Source organism: Plecotus auritus (assembly GCF_963455305.1).
Source record: "Plecotus auritus genome assembly, chromosome: 1".
Classification (NCBI taxonomy): Eukaryota; Metazoa; Chordata; class Mammalia; order Chiroptera; family Vespertilionidae; genus Plecotus; species Plecotus auritus.
Window position 1 is genome coordinate 213344152 of NC_137770.1, and position 19929 is coordinate 213364080.

A 19929-nucleotide genomic window follows, 5' to 3' on the forward strand; every position below is an offset into this window, starting at 1 on the left:
CGGGAGTGAGAAGGAGGGAGGGAGGGGGAGTGGAAGGAGGGAAGGAAAAGGAGAGGAGAAAGAGAGAGAAGGAGGGAAGGAAAGAGAAAATAAATGTGAATTTTAAAAAAAATCAACAAAGAACTGATGAAAAAGATCAAAATCTTCCAAGGACAAAATCAAACAAACACGTATGAGACTTTCCTCACCCGTGGGCTTCCGTCTCCAGCCCCCGCCCCACTCCATCCTCCAGCCTCGTGTCCATGCTGAACGCGTCCAGCAAAACAGCCCAAAACGTGAGGCTGGCAGGTCCCAGCGCAGGCGGGTTGGAGCCATCCGCCTGCCCCCTCGGGGGTGACGCCTGAGCCGGCACCAGGGCTACACCAAACCAGACGCCACCTAAGGGACGTCGCCTCGGTCCTTCTGCTTAAAGCAGTAGAGACGGGAGGTAGAGGTGTCTTCAAAGGTGCGGGACCGAGTAAGACAGGCTCCCGTCCCGAGCTTTGGGCGCTTCTGTGTTTACAAAGAGCACGTAGGACTCTGAAACGAAGCGGGCATTTAACTTTTAAATCTACCCACCCGTCGGCAGCGGCCGGCCCGCGCGGGGCCCTGACGCCCGTGCGAAGCCACACAGGCAGCGAGCCGGGCGCTCCCTCCGGCCGCAGAGGACGCCGGCCCGGGAGGAAGGGAAGGGGGTCGGAAGACGAGCCTGCGGGGCCTCTCCGCACCCCGCCCCACCCCGGCCCACTTCCTCCCGCGCCGCGCGGCCTCGCGCCGCGCGGCCTCCCTCCCCGCAGCGCCCGGCCCGGCCAGGCCACGGGGACGCCCGGGAGGCGACGGCGCCGACCCCGCCGGGTCCGGCAGCCCCCGCGGGGCCCTCACCCGAGCTCCGGCCGCCGTTCCCTCCGTCTGCGGTCGCATCGCCCTCGAGCCTGCCTTCCTCGTTGGCTCCTTCCGCCCCAACACGGGCTCGGGCGCCAGGACAGTTTGAAAATGGCGCGGAGAGGCGCTCCCGGCCCGCAGGAGGAGGCGCGCCGTTGCCCCGGTAACGGGAGCGGCGGACCGAGAGGCGCGCGGCGGGGACGCGCCGGCGGTGATGGCGGCGATGGCGGCGCGGGCCCCGGTGCCCGGAAGCGACTAGGCCTGGGCGGCGCGAAGCCACAGCGCCCCCTGGCGGCCGGCAAACCCCGGACCCCAGCGGATGACGGCGGTGGCGGCCTCTATAGGCCAGGTGCGTTCACGTCTGGGCGCGGGGTGAAACGCTGTCCAGCCTAGTTCCTGTGGAGAATTAACCTTCACCGACCTGGTGGACGCATACTCACCAGGAAAACTCCATTTAAAAGCCACATTGTAGCCTTAGCCAGCTTGGCTCAGGGTTTTGAGGGTAGGTCTGCGGACCTAAGGGTTCTGAGTTCCATTCCGGTCAAGGGCACATGCCCAGGTTAGGGGCTGGATCCCCAGTGGGGAGCGTGCAGGAGGCAGCCGATCAATGATTCTCTCATTGATGTTGCTATCTTTCCCTCTCCCTTCCTCTCTGAAGTCAATAAAAAGATATATTTTTTTAAAAAGTCACATTGTCTCTGCAGCTTTTCCCCACAGCCTCCCACCCATGTCCCCTGTGAACCCTGCGAAGTGCCATTTGGATATTTATAACATCTTTGGGGGCCATACAAATTTACTAACTTAAAAATTAGCCTGCTATATTTGGTTAAGCATTTAATTACCTCTCCCCTAACGCCTTGGCAAGGCCAGACCAAATGATTTTGCTGGCATTATATAGCCTGCGGGCAGGATGTTCCCCACCCCTGGTGTCCAGCCTTATAAAGCAAGTCCTCACTTAACGTTGTCACTTTAAGCAAAGGATGTATAACAAAGCCAATTCACCATAGGCTACTTGATATAAACTAGGTAAGATCCTACTACATATTTCTGGTCACAAAAAAATAACCAAACTTTTAAAGAAAAGTTTTCTAATATTTAATATTGAAATAAATGTGATCTATACATATACATATTTCAGAAAGATTAATAAAATAAATAAGATAATTATTTTTCAACCCACTTATTCCACATCAGGGTGGCAGGTGGCCAGAGCCTATCCCTGCAGCTCAAGTCACATGGTGGAAACCCACTCTGACAGGACACCCTTCCATGCAGGGTGCGCTCACACCCACACCACACTCAGACAGGGACAATGTGGACACCCCAATTAACCCAACTTGCACGTCTTTTGGGATGTGGAGAGGCGTGCAGGATGACCTTCTGGACAAAGATGGGGCTGCAAGGGAAGCCCGGGTCCCAGGTGCCGGAGGGAAGCTGGTGCCAGCGGAGGAAACCAGAGATCTCCATGAACATTCACCCAGACATGGGCAGAACAGACAAACTCTATGCACACAGACAGTGGCCCCAGCCAGTATTTTTTTTCCTCATCAACTTCATAACAAAAGGACCTTTAAACAAACGATGCTATTCAGAACCTCTGTATTAAAGACTTCATCTCATCAAAACGTAAGTGTTTATATATCTCTCCTGGACATCCCCAATTGTGAATTGCTTTAGCTAGAGATTATCTTACTCATCTATGTTTCTTTAGCATCTACCACATTAAACATTTGTGAATGGAATTAAATAGAGAACCTGCTCACATAAAGAAAACACAGGGTCAAATCCTAGAATTCGATTTCTCTTCTGAAATGATCAGAGAGGAACTCAATTCCTTTTTGTTTACTACTTTTCCAAAATGTACTTACTCTTTATCTTTCATGTAACTCCTCTATAGGTTGTGAATAATTTTGTAAACATTCATGTATTGCTTTAAGGTGTGCCTAGTCTGTTTTCCTTTCTGTCTGGAGCTTCATAAAAGATCAAAAATTGTGAATTGAATCAAGTTGAATTTAACTGAACTGAACTGAATGAACTAGGCCTTCTGACACCAAGTCTAGAATGCAAAGTTGCCTACCTTTAGCGAGGAAACCAGAGATAGGACTAAAATGTCAATATTGCCCTAACTGGTTTGACTCAGTGGATAGAGCATCGACCTGTGGACTGAAAGGTCCCAGGTTCGATTCCAGTCAAGGGCATGTACCTTGATTGCGGGCACATCCCCAGTAGAAGGTGTGCAGGAGGCAGCTGATCGATGTTTCTCTCTCATCGATGTTTCTAACTCTCTATCCCTTTTCCTTCCTCTCTGTAAAATCAATAAAAAATAAAAAATAAAAATAAATAAAGTGTCAATATTACTGCCAGCTAATTTACATCCTTTTATTTAAGCACCAAGGACTCATTTTCCCTATTGCCACAGGTGTATGCTTTGGCTAGCAACCTGCTTGTTACTGGCAGATAAGGATAATGGTTATGATAGTTCCAGTCTGCCTGAAGCCTTGCAGTGTAGCCTCTGTAGTGACTTGGCTACCAAAGGTACTCAAGCTGTGTAAATGATCAGATGTTATGAGAAGCTATTCTTTAGCAGCAGAGACACTGGAAAATAATTCTCGAGAAAGGGTCTCTTTTAAAGCACAACGCTAAGGCATCTTGATGATGTAGCAATTTATTTTATATCTTTCCTTGACATCCCCAATTGTGAATTTCTTTAGTTAGAGACATCAGAAATTTTCATTTCATAGTGGTAGTGCAAGAAATTACACCTTTCAATCACCTTTTGGAGTCAGTAAGAGTAAAGAGCAGGAGCTCTGTGTGAATGAAAAGACTAATAAGCAGTAATATCTTATATAATAAAAGCCTAATATGCTAAGTGTCTGGTTGTCCAGTTGGCCGTTCAACCAATCAAAGTGTAATGTACTAATGATATGCTAAGGCCACTCAACTGCTCACTATGACGTGCACTGACCACCATGGGGCAGACAATTGACCGGTAGACCAGTTGCTATGATGTGCACTGACCACCAGGGAGCATATGCTCCAACCAGTAGGTTAGCTTGCTGCTGGGGTCCGGCCAATCAGGACTGAGCGAGACAAGCCGGACACGCCCTGGAGCCCTCCCACAGTCTCTCCCTGGCTGGCCAACCTCCCACGTCCCTCCCTGGCCCCAATCGTGCACTGGTGGTGTCCCTAGGCCTGGCCTGCACCCTCTCTCAATCCAAGACCCCTTGGGGGATGTTGGAGAGCTGGTTTCAGGCCGATGGCAGAACAGCCGGTTGCTATGACATGTACTGACCACCAGGAGGCAGACACTCAATGCAGGAGCTGGCCCCTGGTGGTCAGTACACTCCCACAGGGGGAGCACTGCTCACCCAGAAGCCAGGCTCATGGTTGGAAAGCACAGCGGCAGTGGCGGGAGCCTCTCCCACTCCGCGGCAGTCGGACATCCCCGAGGGCTTCCGGACTATGAGAGGGCACAGGCCAGGCTGAGGCACCCACCCCCCGATGCACGAATTTCATGCACCAGGCCTCTAGTCTATAATAATAAAAGCGTAATATGCTAATTAGACCAGACATCCTTCCGGATGACCTTCTGGACAAAGATGGGGCTGCAAGGGAAGCCCGGGTCCCAGGTGCCGGAGGGAAGCTGGTGCCAGCGGCTGGGGGAAGGAAGGCCTACTCTTGCACAGCTGGCGAGCACAGCGGCAGTGGTGGCGGGAGCCTCTCCTGCCTCCATGGCAGTGCTAAGGACCCCTCAGGGGATGTCTGCCTGATGGCTTAGGCCTGCTCCCCGCTGGCAGGCGGACATCCCCCGAGGGGTCCCGGACTGCGAGGGGGTGCAGGCCAGGCTGAGGGACCCACTCACAGTGCATGAATGTCGTGCACCAGGACTCTAGTAAAGTAATAATAGCCATGTGTATTGAATGCTTGTTAGGTTCTGTTTCAAGTTAATCACCTGGTGTACAGGCACTGTTTCAGTGAATCACCATGATAACCCTGTGAAGTACTGGTATCCCCATTTTACAGATGGGATTAAATAATTCACCAGAAGTTACAAAACAAGTGATACAGCCTTCACTTATGCTCAGGAAGTTAAAACAATTTGTAATTTGGCAGACTGCCAAGGAAGGGATTCTGTAGGACAATAGCCAATAAAAAGAATATTCAGATGGTGATCAATTAAATTTTGTGGAGACATAGAGTGGCCAGCTCCTAAAAAGTCAATTAGACCAACTTCTTACATAAAACACAGATTTCCTGTGCAACCTCTCCAACAGATGGCCATCTTAGCTGCCACCTACTATTTCCAATGATGAGAGAACTTACTACTTTTCAAAGTAGCTCATTACATTGTTGAAATCTTTGTTAGACAAATATTTCTTTATATGAAGCTAAAATCTGCCTCTCCATGAGTGTGAGCTATTTGTTCTGAGCAATGAAAAGAAAGTGAATCTTGCCCTAGCTTGTTTGGCTCAGTGGATAGAGCATAGGCCCATGGACTGAAGAGTCCCGGGTTTGATTACGGTCAAGGGCATGTACCTCAGTTGCAGGCTCGATCCCTGACCCAGGTCGGGGTGTGTCGGGGAGGCAACCAATCTATGTGTCTCTCTCACATTGATGTTTTTCTCTCTTGTGTCTCTCCCCCTCCCTTCCACTCTCTCTAAAAATCAATTGAAAAATATCCTCAGGTAAGGATTAACCAAAAAAAGTTAATCTGTTCCCTCATACATGTGATGATGCCCAGATCCTTCAACCTTTGCTCAAATGACATGGTCTCCAAGCCCATCACTTACCTGGCTTCCTCCTCTGGAGTAGAACACTCCAGTTTCTCAGTTTTCTTTTTGAAATTTACACCCAGAAGTGGTTGCGTCAGATTAGGGCTAAGTACTAAGATGTATTATTTCCCTTGATATATCTGCGCAGCCCATTCAATGTGTATCAACACAGTCTAGTATCACATTAGCCATTTTAGCAACAGAGTTGAATATTCTCTGGTGAAGAAGCATACACCAGCCTCTTTCTTTGGCTACATTTTAATATCCTTTTTTATGTATGGTATCCTAAATGCAAATATGAGGTTTCTGGAGCAGAGATCAAAGTTATTATCTATATCAACAACTATCAGTTGCCTTTCCAACACCCCAGAATGATATGCTAATCAGATGTCACCCTTCAGGGGTGGGCAAACTTTTTGACTCGAGGGCCACAATGGGTTCTTAAACTGGACCGGAGGGCCGGAACAAAAGCATGGATGGAGTGTTTGTGTGAACTAATATAAATTCAAAGTAAAGGAGCGGAGGGGAGAGCAAGAGAACCCTCCACTCTTTCGGCTCCGCGGGCCGTAGTTTGCCCACGGCTGCCCTATGTGCACCGGATTCTGTCCTGCAGGGAGGAAGCCTCCTGACCCCCAGACCCCTTCCTGCAAATGAAGACTCTGAGAGCTGTCTGGCTGGCATGGTTCAGTAGTTGAGCATCGACCTATGAGCCAGGAGGTCACGGTTAGATTCTTGGTCAGGGCACATGCCTAAGTTGCAGGCTTGATCCACAGTGTGGGGCATGCAGGAAGCAGCTGATCAATGATTCACTGTCATCATTCATGTTCCTATCTCTATCTCCCTCTCTGAAATCAATAAAAATGTATTTTAAAAAAGAATCTGAGAGTTTATATATGAAAAGGACAGCTCTTCTCCTCCTGAGAAAGGGAGAGAAATGAAGGTACACTCACTTTCTCAGGGAAGAGGAGGGACAGGTCCCGAGTTCCTACCTTTTGGAATGTAAGCTGGAGGACAGGAGAAGCCTGTCCTGGTTTATAGGTCCTGGGATGTCACCTTGGTTCCAGGTTTGGCCCCGATTTTGAAATGTAAACACAGTCCAAGGAGGTAAATCTCTCCACAGTTCTCTCACTATCTATGCAGTCATAGTCATAATTTAACTTCCAAGGCTTGTTCTTTAACCCAGATTCCAATAAAATTTGCTCAGAAAGTCCTAACTGCAGAAACAGGAAAATACTCACTGTTGACTTGGGCTCGATCCAAATCTTTTCCATAGGCCCACTCTCAATCTCTCTCTATATCTCTATCTCAACAGGTTCTAGGGACTCAGCCTGAGTATCTGTCAGTATCAGAATGCCTGAGTAACAATTGGTTAAGTAATAAAAGCATTTTGTGGTCTCACTTGACAAAACAGCTGGTATTAGCAGGTCCTAGTCTGGTTTGCAGTTCAATGGCACCACCACCGATCTGACCACTTTTCATCCTTTCACACTCTCCTCAGTGAGAGGCTTTTATCTTAGAACTTTAAAAAAATAGTTGTTTAAAAGACTTTTATTTTTTAAAAAATGTTTAGGGAGAGAGGAAGGGAGGAGAGAGAGCGAAACATTGATCAGCTGCCTCCTACATGGCCCCTACCTGGGATTGAGCCCACAACCCAGGAATCTAACCAGCAACCCCTCAGTGCCTGCCTAGGGCAATGCCTAACCCACTGAGCCACATGGGCCTTTTGCTCCATGATGGCAGAATGGCTGTCACAACTCTAAGAAACATGTATGTAGTAGCACCCAAAACAAGAAGTGAGGGCAGGAGACAGGAATTTCATGACAAGAAAAAAATGGTTGTGCTTCATAGGGTTCCTTTTCATCCGGGAGAAAAATGTCTCCCAGAATTCATTAGTAGAGTTCCCTTTAGTGGCCAGAACTGGATTCTCTGCTCACCTCTTTAGCAGTCACTGGCAAAGAAGGCTTGAATCAGGTATGATTTATTTCCAGACCAAATTAGAGTTCCACAAGTGTAAAATTTTAAATTGCTCCAGGAATATTTAGAGAGCTTCTCTCTTCATGTAAAAGACTCACCTTTTGAGTGAAGAAGAAAGTCCTGAGTTAATGCCATCTCAGAGTTTGTTGCATCTTTTCCACAACCAGGTATGAACTTCATGTGAGGGAAGATTATGGTTCCTGTACCAGATTCTGTGGGTTGGGTCTCCCGGCTCCTGTGTGTCTTCCCGTATGTGAAGCTGGAGAGCTAAGCTGAACTCATGTGTTCCCTTGAGCTGAAGTTCTGCTCTCATTGGCACTCCCATGAGACTTGCATTAGGAACTGGATGAAGGAGGGAGAGCGGCTGGGGTGGGGAGTGGCAGAGGTAGGTAGCATCAAGAGCTTCCTGCTGGCCACAAAGGAGCTGAGACCCTGGGAGGGGGAGCTGTTTCTAGAAGCGTTGCCTAGAGCCTGTTCTTCTAGCCCTTCTAAACAATTTGAAAGCCTCCTACAGCCCACTTCAGGGTTTTCTGTGGTCTGCAACTAACAACAGAAACGGGGCCTATTTAGGAAGGCCTCCCGGGGAAGATGGGACCTTCTGGAGAGGAGCTGGACACGTGCCAGGTGCAGAGTGGAGGAAGTGGTAAGAGGTCCCTGGAAATAGAGACTCATTTACTCTTGGCAAGTGAGTTGCTGGTGATAGACCTTCAGGGAAGGGAGGGAGGAGGGTCCCCAGAGCACCCACAACAAAGAAGAGTCAGGTTTCAACATCTAGCAGGGCCAGAGAGCAGAAGCTGATTCACTGCAATGCCATTCAAGCAAGAACTTTTCTGCCCCCTCTCCTCAGCTCCCTCCATTGGTAACTTGGGTGGAGGAGGAATTGCAGTTGGGAACCAGGAAAGAGGAAAGCGGTGACCGCTTCTCGTTTCCTCTCTGCGTGCAGCAGGCCCGAGCTAGGGGAGGGTGAGAGCATGGACCATGAAGCCACATTTAAAGTTTTGGTGATGACAGTGAACTAGACATTTTAATTACTGGCCAAGGCCTCATTCTACTTCAGAAAGACCCCAAAAGGCATGGGTTCTGCCTGAGTTATCATCCAGAGCAAGGAGAGGAACTGGATGTAAGGAAACAAAATTTGTTTTGAGCGATTCTAAACCAACCATACTATCTAATCCTGGAACATAAATATACCTTGGCCTTTTTCCCCCTGAAAGGTGGGGAGGGGACCATGTGAAGAGGAAGATTTTGACAAACAGGCAGAATCTGCCTCATCTCACTCTTCCTAACTCACCACAATCGGATGATTAACAAACAGGACTTTTAGGAATATCCTCTACAGAGACTTCAGCCCTCCAAAAGATGGTGCAGATGTATAAAAATGTTCAAGAAGAGTTGCCGAAATCAATGGATGCCAAACATGTCTTGGGATATTATGAGAAACTGGTGATATTTCAATGAGTACCCTTAATTTTCCAGTTGACAAAATGAAAAGTCAAAATCAAACGTGCTCCCTCACTCTACCCCTCTGCAAGTGTACGCAGGTTTCACTGGAAGACTAGATAGATGCTGGGCTGGATGCTCCATGGGTCTGATCCAATACAGCAATTACTTTTGCCGTATAGAGCTCCCATAGCACCCTAGGCTTCTTTTCATAGCATTTAATACTCTGTATTGTAATTGATTTTTAAATTTACTTAGCAGGATCCTGAATTTAACTCACACCACATCTCAGAAGTATGGAGAAATCGTAGTCCTTTGTTAACTCATCCAGCCTTCTTCCTCAGTGCCCACCTACTGGTAAGGAGGAAGAATAATTATTTAAATCCTTCCTTGTTTAAATTTAATCTGATCCAATAATTTAAACAGCCCCTTTAGGTGATGTTAGTCTTCTAAGAAAACAAAAGCTCTGTCTGCCAGATTTCTTACCCCTTCCGCTCCAAGGTGCTAACTGCATGTATGCCTGTGGGAAGGTGTGGGGTTGCTGACCGTGTGACCAATGGGAAGACTGTGGTCTTCGGGAACTTCTTCTACCCTTGTCCACTTGGTTGCTCTGTGTGTTGCTGGCATTGCAGCTGAAGCCTGTGGCTGGTGTGATACCTGAATCTCTCTCTCTCTCTCTCTCTAGTGGCCCTCTCTGACTCACTCTGCCGCCCCTGCACTCCTTCAGTATTACATATTCCTTTGACTTCTGGCTGTGATTTACATTTCATCCTGCCCCAACTTGCAATCCCTCACCCCCCTCACCAGCACTGTGGATCCCCAGCCAGATTCTCAGATATTCTCAGTCACAAGGGCCCCATGTGGTAAATACAGGTGACTCTAAAGTTAAACCTCATGACCTTCCACCACCTAGTCATGATGGTCCCACTAGGGTTGATATGAGGCAGCCTGCAATGAGGCTTCTTCACAGGGTCTCAAATGGGGAGTCAGGAGAAGAACCCTCTTCTGCCCTTGGTGTCGCCCCTACTCACCTGATACACAGTCAGAGCATATCTGCTCTGCTCCTTTTTTGCTCTCTCCTGCCCACAATCCTGGAGCTGAAGAATGGCTTCCTTCCCTGCTTTCTTGGTAACACACCTTCCTTATACCGTAGTGTAGTTAGAACCCCTCTACAGAGTGTCTTCTCTATCCCAGGAGAAAACTCTCATCTAGGCTTGGTTTCTTTATATATATACTGAGTGGCCAGATTATTATGACCACCTGACGTTTGTAGGCAAATTAGCCGTACTCTGCATCATATGTGATATGGAAGCCGAAGGCCTGTTCGAAAACACCTTTGATGTCTGCAGCTACCAAGATAAAACGTCTCCAATTCGCACAGGAACTGGGCGATGGTGTATCCCAATGGAGATGGCTTCTTCAAACAAGACAATGTGCCATGCCACAGTGCTCGTATTGTGCAGGAGTGGTTTCAAGAACATGAGGGAGACTTTACCTTGCTTAGGTGGCCCCACAATCACCAGATCTCAATCCAGTTGAGCATTTGTGGGATGAAGTTAAAAGAGCCATCAGGCAGCTGGTTCCAAACCATCAAATCTCACAGAACTGGACAGTGCTATTCATCAGGCATGGTGTCAGATTCCTCGCATCACCTTTCAACATCTCATGGAGTCAATGCCAAGAAGAATTGCCGCAGTATTGAAGGCAAAAGGTGGCCCAACAAAGTACTGATGGGGTGGTCATAATAATCTGGCCACTCAGTGTGTGTGTGTGTGTGTGTGTGTGTATTGATTTTTGAGAGGAAGGGAGAGGGAGAGAGAGATAGAAACATCAATGATGAGAAAGAATCATTGATTGGCTTCATGTCTCATACTGGGGATTGAGTCTGCAACCTGGGCATTGAGCCCACAACCCAGGCATGTGGCCTGATGGGGAATCAAACTGTGACCTCCTGGTTCATAGGTCGATGTTCAACCACTGAGCCATGCCAGTCGGGCCAGGCTTCGTTTCTAATGGATGGGGGTGAAAGTGAATGAAAGAATTTAGAAAAATCTTCTCTCAATTCAATAACCTGGATTTTGAGAGTATTGTTTGGCTGCACAATCTTATTTCAAAGGTCAGAAGCTGAATACTAATCCTGTCTCTCTCTGCATTACAAGTAAATTGCTTACAACAGTGCCTGGCAACCCAGTAAACAATCAATGTTCTCTTTCTGAATCAAATCTCTTATTCTCCCTCTGAAATTGGTTGGTGTCTTGGGCCAGTTAGGAAAAATGTGTGCTAAGAAAAGCAAAAGAGAAAAATTCCTATATAATAAAGAGGTAATATGCAAATTGACTGTCAAATCCTTGCACAAGATGGCCACCCCCATGTGGTCACAAGATGGCCACCACAAGATGGCCAGCTGGGGAGGGCAGTTGGGAGCGAACAGGCCAGCAGGGGAGGGCAGTTAGGGGTGACCAGGCTAGCAGGGGAGCAGTTAGGAGCAATCGGGTCGGCGGGGGAGTGGTTAGGGGGTGATCAGGCTGACAGGCAGAAGCAGTTAGGGGCAATCAGGCAGGCAGGCAGGCTAGCAGTTGGGAGCCAGCAGTCCCAGATTGTGAGAGGGCTGTCCCACAGGCCTAAACCAACAGTTGGACATCCCCCAAGAGGTCCCAGATTGGAGAGGGTGCAGGCTGGGCTGAGGGACACCCCCCGAATTTCGTGCACTGGGCCTCTAGTATGTTAATAATTTCTAAGATATTAACTTTATTAGTATTTACATTTTACCATACTTCAAATTTATCAACAAGTATATGGTTGTAGAGGAATTCAAACAATATAGTTATCATGATTACTAAGTGAATAAAGATTTACATAAAAAAGTTTACTAAGTGAAAGTCTTCATTTAACTTCTAATATTTTCTCTGTGCTCATCCCCCAATCTACTGTTCTCCCTAAAGATAATGACCATAAGCACTTTGGTTGAGTCTTTTTACTTATTCATTTCCCCAATTACACTAGGAGCTTTTTGAGCTGGTCTCTGTAATCCCACAGGGCATCAATAAATATTTGATGAATGAATAAATGATTGAATGATGAATAATCAAATAATACAGAGTAAATGAAATAGCTTTAAGAAAAAAATTTATTGTTATATAAACTTGTTAAGACATTATTTAGTTTTGAGTTTTCTTGATAGGATCACATCAAATTAAAGTAGAACAGATTAAATTATGAGGCCTCATTTTTCTAGACTCTGGAGATAAAGTAGTGAATCAGGGGCAAGATTCCTGCTTTCAAAGAGCTTACCTTCTAGTGGGGAGTGTGGGTGGGAGATATAAAATAAATGAGTAAAAAGAAAAAGTGAATAACTTGAGATTATGCCAGGTGATGTGAAGAAATGAGATGGGGTAATGTGAGAAAGAATGATGGGAGGAGGAAAACTGCTTTAGACTGGGTGGGTGGTCAGGAGAGGCTTCTCTGAGGAGTGGCATCTGAGCTAAGATTTGAATAACAAGAAAGCAGACTTATAAAGATCTGGGATCAGAGTATTTCATGGAAAAGAAATGAATTTAATTTAGCAGGTTCCTAGGATAAAAAAAAGGCAAGTGTGCCCTCGCCCAGTGGTCAGCAAACTGCGTCTCGAGAGCCACTTGCGGCTCTTTGGTCCCTTGAGTGTGGCTCTTCCACAAAATACCACGTACAGGCGTGAATGTACAGTGCGATTGAAACTTCATGGCCCATGCGTAGAAGTCGGTTTTCTGCTCTCAAAAGAAATTTCTATCGTTGTACTGTCGATATTTGGCTCTGTTGACTAATGAGTTTGCCGACCACTGCCCTAGCTGGTTTGGCTCAGTGGATAGAGCATTGGCCTGCGGACTGAAGGGTCCTGGGTTCAGTTCCTGTCAAGGGCTCATGCTGGGGTTGTGGGCTTGATCCCCAGGAGGGGGCATGCAGGAGGCAGCCAATCAATGATTCTCTCTCACCATTGATGTTTCTATCTCTCTCTCCCTCTTCCTCTCTGAAATCAATAAAATATATATATATTTAAAAGGAAAGTGTTACTGGAGTACAGGAAATGAAGGTGAGAGGTAGGAGGTGAGTTCAGAGAGGTAGGTGATGATATCCAGTCTACACAGGGCCCTATGGGTCATGATAAGGAATTTGAATTTTTCTAAGAGCAACAAGGAGCCATTGAAAGATGTGGCAGATGGAATTTTCTAAAGATAGGTGCACCAATATGTATCCCATTCATGCTCTTTTTACAAAGTGACTGAAACTCTACTATTGAGAATGGGGTCTACGGTCCCTCAGTTTGAATCTAGGCATGGGGCTGGTCACTTCTCTGACAAATAGAGTATGCAGAAGTGAAGCAATGTGACTTGTAGGTAGATCATCACAAGAATATAGCTTTCCCTTGTTTCTCTCTCTCAACACTTCTCAATGGAACCTAGATACCGTGTTGTGAGAAAGCCCAAAGTAGTCTTCACAGAGAGATGACCTGAGGGTCCCTTGTGGAGAGGTCCTGAAACTCCCAGCCAGCGTCAACCACCAGTCACATGAGAGAATGAGTCTGGAGATCTTTATAGAACAAATTGATGGACAGTGGCTCATGTGTGACCATCAGAATAATTTAAGTCCAGTGTCTTCATCCCACCCAGTGCCACTCTGCTTAAGATTCAGATTTCTGGCAGAGGCAGAGAGTCTAATGGGTCCAGCTAGTACAGTCAGCGGCCTAATCCTAGAGAGCGCAGGGACTATGATGGAGAGTCCAGGATCCATAATAAATCTACTGTGATATAGAATGAACAATAGTTCAATTAATTTCTGGAGTATTTTGACAAATTTTATACCCGCTGATGAACCATGTAATTTTTCAGACAGAAAAAAAGAAACTATGGTCCAAAGAAAAGGCGAAGAGGCAGGAAATTATTTAAAAGACAAGGGACCCTGACAATCAACATAGCAATCACAATTCTTAGGATGAAGCACATTACTCTGGGCTTCATTAGTAAAAGTCAAAGTATTCGATCTCTTACACTCTCATTAAATGTCTCTACTCTTCCATTTGGAGAATTGTTCACTGTGATGATACATTTTATGGTTTGATCAGTCCTACAGCAGATTACACTTCTTGAATAAACAAATATGGAAATGAATTTTTATGAGTACAAGTTAGGAGTAGTACATTAATAGCTATAGTTAAGGTAGTTTTGTAAATCCCACGTAAAGTTATAATAAGTAAATTTTAATACAAACCTAGTTCAAGATTTTTTCCCCCTCAAATTTTAGGACCTACAGACTTTCTTATGAAAGCATGTGGTCTTTGGGTTAAATGCTGTATTCCACTACTCAGAAATCCTTTTAGGAAGTTCTCTTTCTCTAAGTGCTATGATATTGACTGGCCAATGCTGAGCTCCAAGTAGTTGCAGAGAATCATTATTGGCTTAGTTACAGCATGGCAAAGCCAAGAGAGTAAACGAATAAGCGTTTTTGGACCAGAAAAACCATCCAAAGATAAAAAGCTCTTTTTTTAAAGTATAGAGATGCATGATATGTTAAATTCTAATAAAACAATATAATATTTATTCCAACTAACCCTCAAAACTTTCTGCACATCTTATCTAAATCACCTACAAAAAAAAAAAAAAAAGATCATGATTGTGCTCCTCAAGATTCCAAAATATTAAATCACATATTTAAAGTTACCTAGTAAATTTGTGTAAAAGTTTGGGCAATTTTTTTTTCATCATATATTTAATCTACTATGCAATGAAAGTTAAATGTAAACCTCTAATGATTCATAGTAACATATAGATAACCATTAAAGAAATTAAACCCAAACCCCCAAAATTTTAAATAATTGCACCTACTGTTTACATGTTATTTGTTACATATTTGCTATTAATACACACTTATAACTCTATGATCTACATTTTTTTTTTTTATTCCTCAGCATAATCCTCCTACCTTTTCCCTCATGTTGAACAAAAGGAAACCAATCTAATCCCTCTCACTTGAGAATGCTCACCAGGGCATACGTATTTTAATACAATAAGATTTTTTAGTTCATTTTTTCCTTCCCAAACAAGGGAATATCTTCTATTTTCAACTTAATCCTAAAGTACTAATGGGCACATGACTTTAAAACTAATTTGCTAGTTCATTAGCTAGTTGAAAATAATAACTTGATACTTCTCTTGAGTAGTAAAATGAACTTTACAAAACCATTGACAAGACAATATACTAATCTTCTAATCTATAATAGAGTGGCTGCTACTACAGATAGCATATCTGAGGTCTACAGAAGACATTGTTCCATGAATTTAATTCATCAAGAATTTGTTGAATTTATTAATAAAGAACATTATAACCTGATGAACAAAAAGATAGATACAGAGGCAGTAAAGCACTGAACAGACTGTCAAATTACAACCGGAAGGCTGGGGAGTGTTGGGAAGGGGGGGAAAGAGATCAACCAAAGGACTTGTATGCATGCATAAAAGCACAATCAATGGACACAAGACACTGGGGGTGGGTGGGATGAGGGCATGTGACAGGGGGTAGAGGAGGCTGGGGGAAGGTAAATGGAGGAAAAAAAAGGAGATATATGTATTACTATATGTAATACTTTAAACAATAAAAAAAATAAATACTTAAAAAAATGAATTTATACTACTTAAATGTGCAAGACATGCTATCTACACTAATAAAAGAGAAACATGCAAATTGACCGTACCTCCACTACTCCCACAAGCCACGCCCACCAGCCAAGCAGGAGTGAGTATGCAAATTAACCCAACCAAGATGGCGGCCGGCCATGGAGCTGGAGCAAGCAGGAGGCTTGAGTTGCCCCCAGTGATGAAGGAAGCCAAGCTTCCTGCCCACCCTGGTCGACCCTGGTCTCTGCTCAAGGCTACAAAGTTTCCATTATAGAAGATAAGTAAATCCCAACAAAAATGGTGGCAGCCACGGAGCTGGAGAGAGCAGGAGGCTTGGGTTGCCCCCGGCGATGGAGGAAGCCAAGCTGGCCCAGGCCTCCACTCAAGGCTACAAAGTTTCAATTATAGATGATAAATAAATAAATCCCAGATACCAGGGCCTCCGCTTGGGTTGCTGGGGGCATGGCTGGCCTGCAAACCACCACAGGCCCCTCGCCCAGGCTGCCCCATGCCCCAAGGGAACCCCCACCCTGATCTGGGACACCCTTCAGGGCAAACCAGCCGGCCCCCACCCGTGCACCAGGCCTCTATCCTATCTAATAAAAGAGTAATATGCAAATTGACCATCACTCCAACACACAAGATGGCTGCCCCCATGTGGACACAAGATGGCCACCACAAGATGGCCAGCAGGGGAGGGCAGTTGGGAGGGACCAGCCTGCAAGGGAGGGCAGTTGTGGGCGATCAGGCCAGCAGGGGAGGGCAGTTGGGAGGGGCCAGGCTGGCAGAGGAGGGAAGTTGGGGGCGACTGGGACTGCAGGGAAGGGCAGTTGGGGGGGATCCAGACCTGCAGGGGAGAGCAGATGGGGAGGACCAGGATTGTAGGGGAGGGCAGTTGGGGGGAACCAGGCCTGCAGGGGAGGGCAGTTAGGGGTGACCAGGCCTGCAGAGGAGGGCAGTTAGGGGTGACTAGGCCTGCAGGGGAGGGCAGTTGGGGGTAACCAGGCTGGCAGGGGAGGGCACTTAGGAGCAATCGGGCTGGCAGGGGAGGGCAGTTAGGGGTGACCAGGCTGGCAGGGGAGCAGTTAGGCATCAATCAGGCTGGCAGGGGAGTGGTTAGGGGGTGATCAGGCTGGCAGGCAGAAGCGGTTAGGGGCAATCAGGAAGGCAGGCAGGCGAGCAGTAGGGAGCCTGCAGTCCTGGATTGTGAGAGGGATGTCCGACTGCCCATTTAGGCCCAATCCTATCATGATTGGGCCTAAACAGGCAGTCGGACATCCCTCGAGGGGTCCCAGATTGGAGAGGGTGCAGGCTGGGCTGAGGGACACACACCCCTGTGCACGAATTTCGTGCACCGGGCCTCTAGTATGTGTATAGTGTTAAAACTGGGAGTGGAGCACAATTTTTCTTTAGCTTATGGGTAATTTTCTTATAACAATCCCTCCATTCAGCACCTGGAGTATTAGTCTTTTAACATTTTAAAAGCAAGGTACTGGGCTTAGGCAGTGAGCAAAGCAGGCAGTGACCTCTGCCCTAGTGGAAGTTATGTTCAAGAGTATGGTCATGCTCTAGACATGAAAGGGAATTGTAATGAAATATGAGTGACAGTTTCCTTCTCCCATTAATTAGCAACTCAGGTTATATCTGTTCACTTTTTTACTTTTTAAGTTCAATATTTATTAAGTACTTACCTGTGCTGGCTAGATCCTGGTAAACAGAATGGTCTTGATCCTAATCAGAAGCAGGAGAGGCGAGAATCATGGTAAGTGCCATGAAAAAAAAGAACAGGCTCTTATGAGAGAACTTGAGGCCTGGTGCAGGAGATTTGTGCACTGGGTGGGGGCGTCCCTCAGCCCGGCCTGCGCCCTCTCGCAGTCCCGGACCTCTCGGGGATGTCCTCCTGCAGCAGTCAGACATCCCTCTCCCAGTCCAGGGCTCTCACAGTCCAGGACCCCTTGCTTCTTACTGCCTGCCTGCAGCGGAGGCAGGAGAGGCTTCTGTCACCGCCACTGCACTCACCAGCCGTGAGCCTGGCTTCTGGCTGAGCGGCGCTCCCCCTGTGGGAGTGCATTGACCACTAGGGGGCAGCTCCTGCATTGAGCGCCTGCCCCCTGGTGGTCAGTGCACTTCACAGCGACCGGTTGTTCCACTGTTTGGTCTATTTGCATATTAGGCTTTTATTATATAGGATTACAGGGAAATGTACTGTAAATTAAAGATCAGGAAAGGCTGTTTAAAATTAAATGGAGACAAGTATAAAATTCATATTAGAGCACATCCTTTCAATTTCCTAATTTCTACTTTTAGTACCCTCTCCTCTAGCCAACAAGGCAAAATATTTAACTTCTAGAAAGACCATCATCTTGCATAGGTGATTGAAATGGCTTGAGATGCTGATCTCAGGGAAGCTGCTTTCTCAAGATTGTTGGGCAAGCAATTTGCTTGTATAGCTCCAGATTGATGTTACTTCGTCTTGCTATATTCTCCATTGCTTCTTAGCACCTGCTTTCCCCACCTTTTTAATATATTTCTCTCCCAATTCTCACCTTCCCCACTACCTTTTGAAAGCTTCCCCATCCTCTTGAAAATATGAATCACTCCTAAATGCACTTAGTACTATACTCACTCAGGAGTTTAGGTAAGTGAGCATTATATCACAGTGCCACCAAATTTAACAACCTGACAACTTTTTAAACCACAAGCATTAATGTAACAATGCCCTAAGTAAAAAACAAACAATCCTGATTTGTTTGGGGGTATGAGTGACATAACTCTACATTATAAAGCTTTGCATTTCAAACTATGGGCTATAGACATATAGATGGCAGCATTGCTATTAGTTGGGATCTTGTTAGAAATGTAGTATCTTGGACCACACCAAAACCTGCTGAATCAGAATATGCATTTCAAAAAAAAAAAAATCCCTGTTTATTTCATATGCACACTAGGGTTTGAGAAGCATAGATGTAGAGGATCCCAAAGCAGACAGGAGAATTAGTAACCTTCTCTGACACCACTCTGATATTGCATGTTAAACTTTATTGACATAGCCATTTCTACTTTCCCGGTACTTTTTCATCTACAGTTATTCTCTAAATTCTTATTTTTAATAGTTTGTTCTATGTTCCTGTTTGCCTATCCCTTCTAGCAAACAATAGCATAGATCTTTAAGGTCTAGAAAACTATAGCTGATGAAAGTCAGCCACTACCTTTTCGTTACTAAATCATAGCCATGCTTGCTCTTCAAACTGTGTTGTTTTGCCTTTAAATATGTCTTGGAATTCTTTCTTGGTAGTCGGACATGATGCTGGGTAAAATGAACCGCTATAAATAGGCTTTTAGTAATACAGTAATACAATGTAAATTGTGGAGAGAAGGGCAGTGTTCTACAGTCCCGTAAATAGGTCTGCCTTTTAGTGAGCCTGTACCTCTGGACTGTGAATGTCACCTGTGCTTTTCAGTTCCTTTTCCTCTTTTAGGGATAACTAGAGTGGGTTGAAGTTGGGTATTTCCCATCCTCCATGTATAAGTCCTCAGCCAGCTGGAGTTGGGTATTTCCTTTCTCCTAGTTAGGCTCTGGAATAGTTTCTTCTGAGGGCAGGATTTGTTAAAACTAGAATGCTCTGGCATATTTCATAATGTTTTCTCTCCCCTCCCCCTGCCAGAAGCACAGTTGTTTTTTTTATTTTGATATTCACTGTGAGACCTGGTAGAACTACAGAAGGTAAAACTAAAGAAAGGGGTGGTGGTGGTGGGGGGGGGGGCTCCCAATGACTGGGTACCCCTGGGTTTTTATTTTTCACACTTATCCACACACAGCCTCCAGCAATTAGTCAGTTTTACCTACCTCAACACTGGTTCCTGTGGATGTTTCAGCTTGTGTGTTTCTGCTCCATAAGTTTTCTCTGTATTCTCCTGTCAGTCTCTCCAGTTGTGGCAACGCTTTGCCTTGTGACCTCACTTCTCTTACAGATATAAGAAGAGTTGATTTTTTCAGTTTAGCTTTTTACTTGTTAGGATAGAGAGGTGACTCCAAGCTTATGTGCTGGATTAAAAACTGGAAATCTACACTGACTCTTTAAATTTGGAAATAACTGTTATATCTACTCTGTTATGTGTTATTTAGAAACATGAAATATTCTTTCACTTATTTTGGCCTTCTTTAATATCTTTCAATAGTTTTATAATTTTCTCCATAAAGATCTTATACATCTTTTTTAGTCAGCTCAGGCTTCCAT

At 45.6% G+C, this 19929-nt stretch overlaps 1 protein-coding gene across 1 annotated transcript in view; it reads right to left on the minus strand.

Moving 5' to 3' along the window:
- The window catches only part of CEP135 (centrosomal protein 135), a 76757-nt gene extending 75624 nt beyond the window's left edge, over positions 1-1133 (minus strand). Inside the window, exon 1 of the mRNA XM_080640068.1 lies at positions 862-1133. The gene's annotated coding sequence lies outside the window, so the exon portion shown is untranslated. The remainder of the gene's footprint in view (positions 1-861) is intronic.
- Between the last annotated feature and the right edge of the window lie 18796 nt (positions 1134-19929).